Here is a 12,220-nt window from a genome sequence, read left to right on the forward strand (position 1 = left end):
GCTTGGTTGAATTTTCAGAAAGAGGAAGAGACTCCCTGTTCTCCATCTCTGGACAGACGCCTTTCTCTGCCTTGGAGGTTGGATCCTCAGTGCTTTGACTTGGGAGGGGTGCAGAGAAAATGTCTCACAGACTCTGGGATCCCACACTTACCCTGCAGTTGTGAGTGATGCGGTGAACTACAACAATGGCTTTGGCTTTAACAGTCGGACAACACGATAAACTAGATAACCCCAAAGCTCCCGCTACGTGCATGTAGAAATGCCTGGTGAGACGTGGCAAACATTTAAGCCAACAGCTGACTTTAAAAGAAGGAAACTTTAAAGGTCCACGTCCCAGGAATGAAGGCCTGACCTTTTAAGCACATGCACTTACGGAGGAGACGTGGGTCCCCATGTCATAATAAGGGCTTGGACGAGAGAGAAGTCCTGTCCACACAAAGTTGGTGGGGGTGGGGGGCTGGAAGTAAGCTTCCCCTTCCCCTGCGTGGAGCTGGGAGCCCAGAGGCTACACTTGTGGCTAAGAGAGAAGAACCAGTTCAGTGGAAGGGGAACGTGGCATGCCAGCTCGTCTACACTGAGCTGGGATCTGAGCGTGGGGAAGAAACACTCACACTCCTGAAACCTCAGAATCACGGGCGCACGCCATTCGTGTACTTGGGGTTCAGACTTACATTAGCCTCGTGGTCCGGGACGCCCATCATAAGAATTAACATAAAAATTGGGAAGTCTGGCTGAAGCAATCAGAAAAATCCCTCTGGAAGGTACATCAGCTCAAACTAGGTCATTCTTCCAGGTAGAGTCCCACTGAATGGAGGCTCAGGGTTCAGACTCACAAGGAAACACTCTTCCTTGAGTGAGAGTCAGAGGCACAGGCAAGAGCAGGGCTGTTCTCTGGAAACTTGAGAAAATAGAACTGTAGGAGACAGACTGTAAAATAAGCTGATTGGAAAGGATTAAGACAATTGATGTATCTGAGTGATGAATATTGTATCATATTAGCTCTCTACTTTCATATTTGTTTGAAAATTTTTGTAATACCTCTAAAAGGCTTAAGGTAGTAGAGGGACTCTATTGCCATCCAAGCTATCCTTTTCAGACATAATAGGGTCTCAAAAATTAGCTTTCTGTGCCTTCTTTCTTAAGAAACTCTTTGAGGATATGCTCTAGCAAAGAAGGGGCAAAACAAGAAAGAGAATGACCTGAACCTGAAATTTGGGAACAGAACTCGACACTGGAGAGGGTGGAAGAAATTCCCAGAATGATAGCTATTCATCAGGTCTGGGGAACACATGCCCCCAAAATGAAATGGACAGAAGACTACTGTGTTTGATTATGCCAAGGAGAAATCTTTCTAATCCAGTAGAAAATTCTAGGAATGATTTATAGTTACCTACGAAGAGAAGAAAATGAAAAATTGGAGCAATAGTCAACTCCAGGAAAAACAAAAAGTTATGGAAGAAAGTAGATATAATCATAATTTGTGTGGTGTCATCATTTATAGTATTTACATGGTCATAGTAATTTAACGTTGAATGCTGATTTAACCAGCATGGGAGAGTGGAGAGAGAGAAGCCTGGCAGTGTGTATAGGATCGGTGGTGTAAGAGAGAGAAATCCGTATCCCTACATCCTTATGGATTAATCGATAATACCTAAAATTGAAAGCAAAAAAACAGCAGCATAAGAAGGTGCTTGAGAAGTATAGAGATAAATACCAGAAGAAACAGTCCAAAAGGTTGGAAAGCAGAGTATTTGCGTGTGGGGCGAGGGTAGCATTAAGGAGGTAGTGGCGTTTAAGTGGCCACAGTATTAAGTACATTACATGATATGTTGGCAGTTGACCGATGGCGTAGAAAAGCGCCTCTGTGTGCGTGTGGATGCTGGTCTGGTGGCACATCCGTGGTGAGTGCCCACGGGTTCCTTGGGAAGCACTAGACAGCCCCCTTGACCTCAAGAGGGAGCCTCCGGGAAGCTGTGCGGCCAGCAAATGGCAGAGCGGAGCTGAAATCGCGGACCTCCAGCCCCAAGTTGGTGTGTGGGAACCTCTGGTCGCCAGTTTGAAGGGGAGGCCTCCGCCACGTCTTGTTCCCCGGCTCACCAAGTATCTCCCGATTCCAACGCAAGACCACGTACGGGATGGAGAAGGCCCCAGCGGTGAGGGGAACAGGTACACTGGCGAGTCCGTGCACCGCTGAGCCCAGGACCCGCGTGGCTGGGGCTCCCCAAGCTGGGAACACTGGGGATCTTGTGGAGGGGCATTTCTGGGGGGAGGGGGGAGGCCTGCGATCCTGCAGTTCTCACAGGCTCCCCGGTGATCCTGATGCTGGTCCACGGGCCACACCTCGAAAAGCCAGCACCACGAGGCAGAAGCTCCAAACGCCTGTCAGCGGACGGATGGAGCGTGAGGGGTGGCTGCACAAAGGCCATAGGACGGATGCCGTACTGAGAGGTGCCACGATGCGGGTGGACCTTGAAAACCTTCTCCGCGAAAGAAGCCGCAAGTCCACATATTCTACGGTTCTGTTCGTACGAAGCATCCAGAACAGGCAAATCCAGAGACAGAAAGTGGATGCGTGGCTGTCAGGGGCTGGGGACGGAGGGGGTGGGGCGCGGCCAAGGAGTAGGGGGTTCCTCTTTGGGGTGATGAAAATGTTCTGGAATAGGCAGTGGTGGTGGTCACATAACTCGGTGAATTTTGTGTATGTTTTAGCAGGGAAGGACCTAGGTCGGCCTCGGGTCTCCTTAGTCGCGGTGCTCTCTAGCTCTCTGAGTCGAAGGGTTAGGAGAGGATAAGCAAGGAGGCAAGATCCTCGGAGAGAAGCCTTGCTAAACTTCCCCAGAGGAAAAGTGCTCCGTCTTGCCAACGAGGAGAGTGGCCGGGAAACGCCAATGCTGAGGAGGTGCCCGTGAGTGCTCCCTGCCCGCCTGTCGATCCCGCCAGTGGCCTCTACGGAGTCCCCTTCTTTGTCAGCGTCCTTGAGGGCAGACAGGGCCAGGAGCTCACAGGCTGACAGACTCTCACGAGGAACAGAAGATGATGAGGCAGGTCCTACTGGGGACCAAGCCACAACGTCCCCAGGGGACGTTGGGGACCAGGGGCGCAGGGTGGTGCATGCCAAGATGTGGGGCTTGGAGCCACGTCACTTAGCAGCTTGGCGATGGAGGACGCCAGCAGGCCGCCTCCCCGGGAGGCTCTTCCCTCGCTTCTGAATCCCGACAGGCATGCCTCGTGGACACCGCGCTCTCGGCCAAGTGAAGGGCTGTGGCCGCCGGGCGGGGAGCTCGTCTGTCCATGCTGTTGGTGCAACGGCGTTTGCTCACTTCCTGTCTCTGGGTCACCTTTCGGTGATTCTGGTAATATTTCAAACTTTTCGCTATGATGTTGGCGATGGGATGGGATCTGCAGTGATCAGGACGCGCTAATCGCTCAGAGGATGGCTAGCATGTTTTAGCAATAAAGTATTTTTACTTGTGCCTCAAAATTGAGACATGATGCTATTGCACACTTTATAGACTCCAGAGTGGTGTGAATGTAACTCATATGCATGGTGGGAAACCGGAAAATTCACGTGACTCCCTCTATTGCAACGCCACCTTTATCGGGATGGTCCACGTGGAACCACGGTGTCCCCGAGGTGCATCTGTAGAGCAAACACGATCGCTGATGAGCCTAGAGACAACAGGGAAGGTCATCATCCCGGCTTCAGACAAACCGTGCACGGAGGGGCGAGGTAGCAGGCGTGTGTCCACAGGCAGCAGATTCAGACCCTGAACCCTGGCAGAGTGGCCTGGGCTGGTCTCCCCCAGGACGGCTGCAGGGCCGGGAGGTCTGGGTTCAAATCCTGAGAGTGCACTTAGCTTTTGGGGCCTCTTGTTTTGTTGGACTCCACTGGGGACCTGGGGGGGGGGGTTTAGGGCAGGTGCTCCCAGAAATTGTGCGCAAAGCTGCCTTCGAGTGCGTGTTCCTTTTCCCGAGGAACGGTCAGCATTTTGGGGGGCATCCACAGCCCGACAATTCCTAACGGACAAGGCTGAGTGGCCCAAAGATTTGAGATTCAGAGAAATCAAGTTCTGTTACAGGCAACAGACGTCACACGTGCATAGTTGAATCAACTGAATAGAAGACATTTCTTTGCGCACTACTTGTGGTCTTTCCACAGGAAGGAGGTGCGGGCAGTTAGACAAATCAAAACGTGGGGGCAGCACATCTCATGGCTCAGCGGGAACTTAAAGAATTTGCAGATAATTGCAACTCTGTTAGAAACATTTCGATACTAGGTGCTTCATGTTAAAAACGTTCAGGGAATTTTTCTGTTCCCCAGAATTTGATTCATAAAAAGTCAAGCCCGTGTGTAATTAGCTTCACAATTTATACTCACCTTTTATGGTTTGTAAACACGATTAGGAAATTCCTGAGCCTTGGAGAGGGTTGAACGTTCCTGAGCCTTGGAGAGGGTTGAACGTGGCCGGCCGCGTATCTGTGGAAACACTGTCGTTTATTTCGGCCTCGGGGAGCTTGCATGCGTAACTTCCAATGGCAGCTTTTTGCTACAACTTGCAGACGTTCTCCCTCATCTGGAATCAAACAGGGTTCTCTGGGGGGCACCGCTGGGTACTAATGACCGACCGCCCTTGGTCAGCCGGGCTCGGGTCTCTCGGCGCTGGATGCAAGGGCATGACCTCCCAATCTTGTCCACACCGGGGGGGGGGGGGGGGGGCATCGCTCGGCGAACCTGCAGAAAACCACTGATGCGCCCGACCCCAGAGAGTGTGACATCCCTGGTCTGGCATGTGGCCCGGGCTGTGGAGGCTGAGAGAGGTCCCGGGGGATTCTAAGGTGCGGGGATGCGGTGTGCCGCGGGTGTAGGAGGGAAGGCTGGCTCTGAGTCCCAGGGCCGGGGCTCCGAGCTGAGCCTTGGCCTCTGGCCTTTCCATCAGAGCAAGAAGAAGACGGGAGCGGATGAGCTCGCTGACATGTCTGGAGGTGCAGGTGCACAGGGTGGGGACAGACACCTGGAGCTCGTAGAAGAAAGTTGGGCTGCGTTGCTGCAGAGGAGAGAGGGGCAGAGGGCAGAGGTCCCCGTCACCACCCTGGCCCTGGATGAACTCGTCAGACGGAGGGGACCCGGCCCCAGGAGTGAGGCTGGGGCAGGGGGCCGGGGGGCCGGGATGCCGTGGGCGAGCGTGCGGGGCAGCCCCCCCCCCCCCAGGTGCCGGTAAGCTTCACCTGGAAGAGAAGGGGGTGACAGTGCGTACCCTCCTAGTGCGTACCCCTGGGGTCTCAGAGCCTTCCCCAGCCCGGAGCAGCCGTGCTAACGGAGGGCTGCGAACCAGCGTACTGAGGGAAAGGCCCGGATCAGACTCCGGTCTCCTGCCTTCCTCTTAAATTCAGGCACCGAACCAGAGACCCCGTGGTGGGCTCTCCAGGCTTATGCCAAGCATCTTGCAGGCACTGTCTCGTTTCGTCGCCCAGCTGGTCTGGTGTAAGCGTTAACAGCCCCATTTTGCAGCTCTAGAAACGGAGGCACAGGGAGGTTATGTAATTTGCCCAAGGTCACACGGCGAGTGTCGGAGCTGGGTTCAAACAAGGTTGGTGCGACTCCAGGACTTGGGCGCCCGAGCAAGTCACAGCCCGCCTTGTTGGACACGTGGGCAGGGGGCGCCGGGCCAGGAGAGACCCGGGTCAGCCTCCCGGTTCCTTCCTCGATCCCGACGACCTTTGCTGCCCCCCCTTGTCCGTCTCCTGGAGCTCTGGTGAGTATTGACCGTAATGAAAAAAATGAGACGTCACAGGGTGTCCTGTCTCCCGTGGGGACCCCCGGGACGGAGGGGTGGCTGAGACCCAAAAGGGGGCACGTGGTGAGGCCTCCCGGTGGGAGAGGGGTGAACTGGAAGTGACCCCGAGCTTTCTCGTCCACATCCTACTTTTCTTCCAAGATGCTTCCTCTTTCCAGACTGTCCCGCCCCGCTCCCCCCCTTCCCCTGCGGACGACTCCTATGTTACCACTGGTCGGGGCCGCCCTCCTTTGCCCCGGCTGTAGTTAGCTGCTGGTCTGTCTGCACGAGCGATTGGAGAGTCAAGGCCTCTCCCGTGCGGCTTTCTGATTGGTCGCCTTCCGCCAGAGGGACCCGCGTGTGGTGCCCAGGTGCCTGTGGCGGGAGGTCGGGCGCTGGCCGGCCTGAACGGGTGTGAAGGGTGCGCATCTGAGTCAACTAGAGCGGAAGTTAGAAGCCCCTCCCAGACCCCGAGGGCTCTCCAAGCAGCAGGACGGCCGTGGTCCTTTGATTTTAAACATAACTCATGACTATGTCACTAACGCACCAACATGCTTCCACTGAAAAAAAATTAGAATATTACAGACAAAGCAAGAATTCTTTCTGACCGCCGGGCCCGCTGCAGAGCCACCGCTGAGCGGGTGAGTGGGCGCGTTCTGGCTGGCACCGAAGCCTGTCCCCATTCCCACCACGACGTGAGCGGGTCCGCGGGCTCGCATGACTTCATCGTTCAGCCAGCCGGCCCTGGCTGGCCACCAAGCCTCCCCAACCTCGTCCCGTAAAACACTAGATGCAAAACGCCCCGCGTGAGCTTAGGACTCCTCTCCAGGCCACTGTGGCCGCCCGCTTGGCGGCTGTCCAGCCGTGGGACGGGAGGGGTCCGGGCTGCCACGGGAGCCCTGCCCCTGACCTGAGTCGTGCAGATGTCCCCTTCCGCGGGGAGGAGGGCACGGGGGCAGTGGGCTGGACCAGGTAGCGGGATAACAGCGCTCGCCTCCGCGCGTGGACTTGAGGGCAAGTGAGAGACTGTGTGTGAGGGGGGTCTGGGGCCACGGGAGGCAGGAGGGAAAATCACAACAGGAAGACTTCAGTCGTCGGCCTCGAGAACCATGTCGGGCGTTATTCTTCCGGGACCGCTACGCTAAGGGGAATGATGTAACGGCAGAGGCATTTCGCTTCCCAGACGGAAATTACACGGTGTGATTGCGCCTGCCCCTCGGTGGTGCCTTTGGGAGGATCCTGTGGTCAGAATGGACCCGGGCCCCGCGAGACGCGATGGTGGAGGCTGCTGTCTGCCGGAGGGCAGTGTGTGGGGGTGGGAGTTTCTTTTTCAGACCGCATGCAATTGCACGAAATGACCGGTCTCTGGATGGAATTCAAGCCCTGGAATCTCGGTGTTTGTGTTTGGGGCTGACCCCGGGGCCCCGATGGGCAGCGGAGTCCGGGGGTGCCCTCCTGGCTCCTGCTCGGCCGGCAGGCGCAGGAGGGGAACCTTGTCATTAGGCCCCTGGCGAGAAGCCACGGCTCCAGGACTCCGTGTGTGCCCTGGTCCCCGGTACTCTCCTGCCCTTCGTCTGTCTGAGGTCTCTCTTCACACACTGGTGACAGCACCTGCTGCACCCTCCCCGGCCTCCCCCCCCAGCAGACACGCCTCTCCTTGTCCCCAGACGGGCATTTTCCCGGGGCCCTGAGGGGCACTTCAGGGTCGGTGTTCGGGGGCCTCCGGTCTCACTGACACAACGGCCGCCTTCGCTGCTGCCAAACGCCGTGTCGGGGGACACGGGACAAATGACCACGCACGTCGAGTCTGTTCCTGTCACTTGTCTGGGGCGGAAGAGAAAAAATTCAGACCCAGGCATCTCTTTACTATCAGTAAAGAGCCAATATGTGCGTGTCGTTGGGAAAAGTAAGGCGGGGCAGCAGGCGGAGGCGGTGGGAAACGACCTTACAAGGCAGGAGGCACAGTCGGGGTTGAATTATTTCCTTATCCTGCTTTGTTTCACGAGATACAGTAGAGAGGGGCTAGGCTCCTGAATTTTCCACTTTCTTTCATTGATTAATTAATTTGACAGCCAAAAGGCCTTTAAACACCTGGCTCGGGGGCTGTGCGCTCAGAGCGCCCGCAGGCCAGAGGGGTAAAGCCCAAAGCGAAGGAATGCACGTGAACTTTGTAAATGCCGAGAAATCATCTCACCAGGGAGGTGAGCAGGGATGCTGGAGGCGGTCAGGTCTGGCTGCCCTCGTGCGGAGGTGAGGCCTGAGAGTGTGTGCGCGTGTGCGTGTGCATGCTGTGAATAGATCCGGAGAGATTTTTGAAAAGATGCTTTCAGGAACAAGAAGAGAACGCAAAACAAAAGACTATTGTTAATTGGAAATGAACAATGTGATAGTGGAAAAAAAAAAAACAAAACAACCCAGCTCAATAGGAATCTTCGAAGGTGAAGTTGAGGGAAACAGAAAGGAAGACACAATCAAAGAAATAATTTAACAAAAATCTCCAGAACAAAAGGACGTCAGTTTGCTAAGCTTAACACACACACAAAACTAAACATTCGATTCGAAAATCTCAGAACCCTGGGGACAAGCCTGTCAATTTCCAGAGAGGAAAATACAGCAGGTTCCCTTAAAACTAACCCAGAGCAAGAATGGACTTAGTGTTTTGATAAAAACACTGGATGTTGAAAGACAGAGGAGAAAATTCTCTCACATTTCTGAGGGAAAGCGGTTTTCAGCATAGAGTTCTTCACTCGGCCACACTGCTCATTGAGGAGGGGTGTCGTGTGAGGACATCTCTGGTGCTGGGGCTCCTGGCTCAGTGGGTTCAGCGTCCGACTTCGGCTCAGGTCACAGTTTGTGGGTTTGAGCCCCGCATCGGGCTCTGTGCTCACAGCTCAGAGCCTGGAGCCTGCTTCGGATTCTATGTCTCTCTCTCTCTCTCTCTCTCTCTGCCTCTCCTCTGTGTCTCAAAAATAAATAAACATTAAAAAAAATTTTTTTAGGGGCACCTGGGTGACTCCGTCGGCTAAGCATCCAACTTTGGCTCAGGTCATGATCTCGTGGCTCGTGGGTTCAAGCCCCACGTTGGGCTCTGTGCCGACAGCTCGGAGCCTGGAGCCTGCTTTGGATTCTGTGTCTCCCTCTCTCTCTGCCCCTCCTCTGCTCAGGCTCTCATTCTCTCTCTCTCTCAAAAATAAAAGGGTAAAGAAAAGACGTTTTTGCTGCTTTGTGGGACTGATTTTACACTGAGTTATTTGGGGCACGTACGTGTTTATCTGCAGGCATATGCTTTTCCCCTTACGAACCGTCCTTGCCTGGATTTGGTGTTAAAGTTGTCACAATATGCGCCTATTTGTAAACGACACTGCCACCCGCCAGCACCCCCCCCCCCCGCCCCCAAGCTGGAAAGCTGAAAGTCACACTGGCTTTTCCCTCTCCCTCCCTCCTCCTTCAGCCAGGCTTTGTTGAGCACCTACTATGTGTGAGGCAGGGGTGAACAGGGCAGTGGACACATTCTTGCTCCCTCAGCTCGTGTTCTAGTCGGGGACGGACCCGATCAAAAGCTGTGGGGAGAGGTGAGAAGAGACGCACAGAAGGGGCTGTGAACTGTGCCTGGAGACGCCGTTGATGCGGGCGGACGGGAAAGGGCTTCTCACCTGGCGGCGGGAATCAGAGGTGGGGAGGCAGCGAGGGGCACGTCCTGTGGGTAGGCGCCTGGAAGGTTCTCCAGGACGAAGGGCCGGCATCTGCAAAGACCCCACGGCGGGAGCAGGTGTGGTCTGGTGGGGTGAGCAGCTGGAATAGAGCGGGCTCGCGGAGGCGACGCATGTGCTGGGATGCCAGGCCACACGACACCTTGACCATTTCCGGTTGAGGCCACGGTGAGCGAGGTGGAAAGTTAACGAGGGTTTTCATCAGAGAGGAGAGGTGGCTGAGGTCATCTGGGGGCTGTGCTGCGGACGCACAGGAGAGGTAGCGGGGAAGCAGGGAGGCTGTGGGCTGGGATGGGGCGGTCCCCATGGAGGTGAGGACAGGGAGGCATTCGGCTACACTGGGGACCCCATTCCCAGGTCGGGGAACAGCCAGAACAGCAGCGGGTGCTGGGGGGGGGGAAGCTCTGCCCAAATGGGGACAGTTTATGTGTCGGGCGTGTGTAGGGGTTCAAGGGGAGCCAGCAGGTAGGCGGCTGGAGATGCAAGTCTGTTCCAGAGGAGGCCTGGGGTGGCCTGGAGATGGACCCACGTCATAGAGTGACAGTGAGCCAGCCCACTGACCGAGTGGGGAAGGAACTCAGCCCTGGGATTCTCGAATGTTCAGAGCTTTACAAGACATAGCAGCAGGGCCCAGGGATGAGCCACCAGGGTGGGAGGGACCAGAGAGTGGGGGCCCCTGGGCTGGAGGGGAGGGGCCCCCGGGGGGAGAGCTCGGTCTTGGGGGGGTCCCGGAGCTGAAGGGAGGGGTGGTGGGAAGGAGGTCGTGGGGGGTCCCGGGGCTGGAGGGGAGGGGCCGCGGGGGAGGAGAGTTCGGTCGTGGGGGGGCCCCCGAGCTGGAGGGAGGGGTGGTGGAAGGGAGAGCTCGGTCGTGGGGGGTCCCGGAGGTGGAGGGGAGGGTCCGCGGGAGGGAGAGCTCCGTCGTGGGGGAGCCCCGGGGCTGGAGGGGAGAGGCTGCGGGGGGGGGGGGGGCGGGGAGAGCTCGGTCGTGTCAGGTGCTGCCAGGAGCAAGTCCAGCGCAGACCCTATGGGGTCACTAGAACCAGTGAGGTGGGGACACTGGTCAGTTTGTCCCAGTGTAGTTATGGCAACAGAAGCCACATTGGCCTGGATTTAAGGGTGGGAGGAGAGGTTGGGGGCCGCGGGTGTAGACCAGTGGTTCTAGTTCTCTGTTCCTGGGAGGCAGGAGTGTAGCGGTCAGTCTGGGAAGGTGGAGAAAAGCAGGTGTAAGGGGGGAGCAGGGGGAGAGGCCTTGCAGGGACAGGGATGGTGCTGAGCCCCCTGTGGAGGGTCTGTCAGTAGGGAGAGGACCTCGTGGGTGCTGTCCCTCCATGCCCATGACCCAGGTCTCACTCGGGATTCCGAACAATTTTCTTTGTTACAGCAAACCCCGCACAAGGGGTGCCCGGGGGTCCCAGTCAGTTAAGCGTCCGGCTTCAGCTCAGGTCATGATCTCACAGTTTGTGGGTTCCTGCCCCGCGTCGGGCTCTGGACTGACGGCTTGGAGCCTGGGGCCTGCTCCGGATTCTGTGTCTCCCTCTCTCTGCCCCTCCTCCTCCTCTCTCTCTCTCTCTCTCTCTCTCTCTCTCAAAAATAAATAAACATTGAAAAAATTTTTTAGGGGCGCCTGGGTGGCTCAGTCAGTTGAGCCTCCGACTTTGGCTCAGGTCATGATCTCACGGTTCGTGAGTTCGAGCCCCGCGTCGGATTCTGTGTCTCCCTCTCTCTCTGACCCTCCCCCGCCCGTGCTCTGTCTGCCTCTGTCTCAAAAATAAATAAACATTAAAAAAACATTTTTTTTTTAATGTTTAAAAGAAAACGCTGCACAACGCGATTTTGTCACTTAATTCAGCAGAAGAGACCGCTATCTGGCGTCTTTAACAACAAAATGCAATGTGCCATAAAAGCACACGTTCCGGCCATGGAAACCAAGGCTTTCCTCCTCCCCATCGATGGACGGACCTGACAGAGAGGAGAAGAAAAGGACTCACGAAGAGAATTCCATGGCATTCAGCGCGAAGGGATCTGAATAATTAGGGCAAAGGGGAAATTTTGAGACGTCCGGGAGCCCAGAGGGACCCGCGTGCCAGCCCGTCAAGCCAGCGTCACTCGTTCACGACACGAAACTTTGGACCCGGCACCGACCTGGAAGGGGGATCAAAGTGCACATTCTACCCGGGATGTCACTGATGGACACAGCGATAAAAGCAAAACAAAACTCACCTCGCTCCAAAACACACGGTTCGGCCGCTCTCCGCCCCCGGGGCTCTGGGGTGCGGGGCGGCTCAGCTTTCAGTTATTTCGTCCGAAAGGCTGTTTCCTCTCTCTTACGCCTGGAGCCTCACTCCTGCCGTTCTGGTGCTCCGTGTGTGTGCAGGCCCCTCCGAAAACGTCACACACGCTCACTTTGCCACACTCAAAATATGCGAGGAAGCGCGGGGACCACACGGCGGACACCCCTGTGTCCCCCGCGAGGCAATAAAACGTTTCAGACACAGTGGGGGCCCCGCTCCGAACAGCGGCCGCCTCCCCAGCGGGTTAAGACTAGAGCCAACGTGATGTTTATTTGTATCGTCTTTTCCTACGTCTGTCTGTAGCCCAGAGCAAACCCACAGCACGACATGGCACGTTTTCAGCCTAAAAGGCTATCACGCGGTGAGACTTGGTGCGTCCGTCAGCGCAACGAGGATAGAGAATGTCCAGTCACCGCGGAGACTCCCCCCCAGTCACCTGCTTGGA

At 56.1% G+C, this 12,220-nt stretch overlaps 1 protein-coding gene across 1 annotated transcript in view; it reads left to right on the forward strand.

Moving 5' to 3' along the window:
• TEKT1 (tektin 1) overlaps window positions 1–12,220 on the forward strand; it is a 46,371-nt gene that overhangs the window by 30,316 nt on the left and 3,835 nt on the right. The gene's annotated exons all lie outside the window — the stretch shown is intronic.

This window comes from Puma concolor, chromosome E1 (genome assembly GCF_028749965.1).
Source record: "Puma concolor isolate L17-30 chromosome E1, mPumCon1.1.hap2, whole genome shotgun sequence".
NCBI classification, from domain to species: Eukaryota; Metazoa; Chordata; class Mammalia; order Carnivora; family Felidae; genus Puma; species Puma concolor.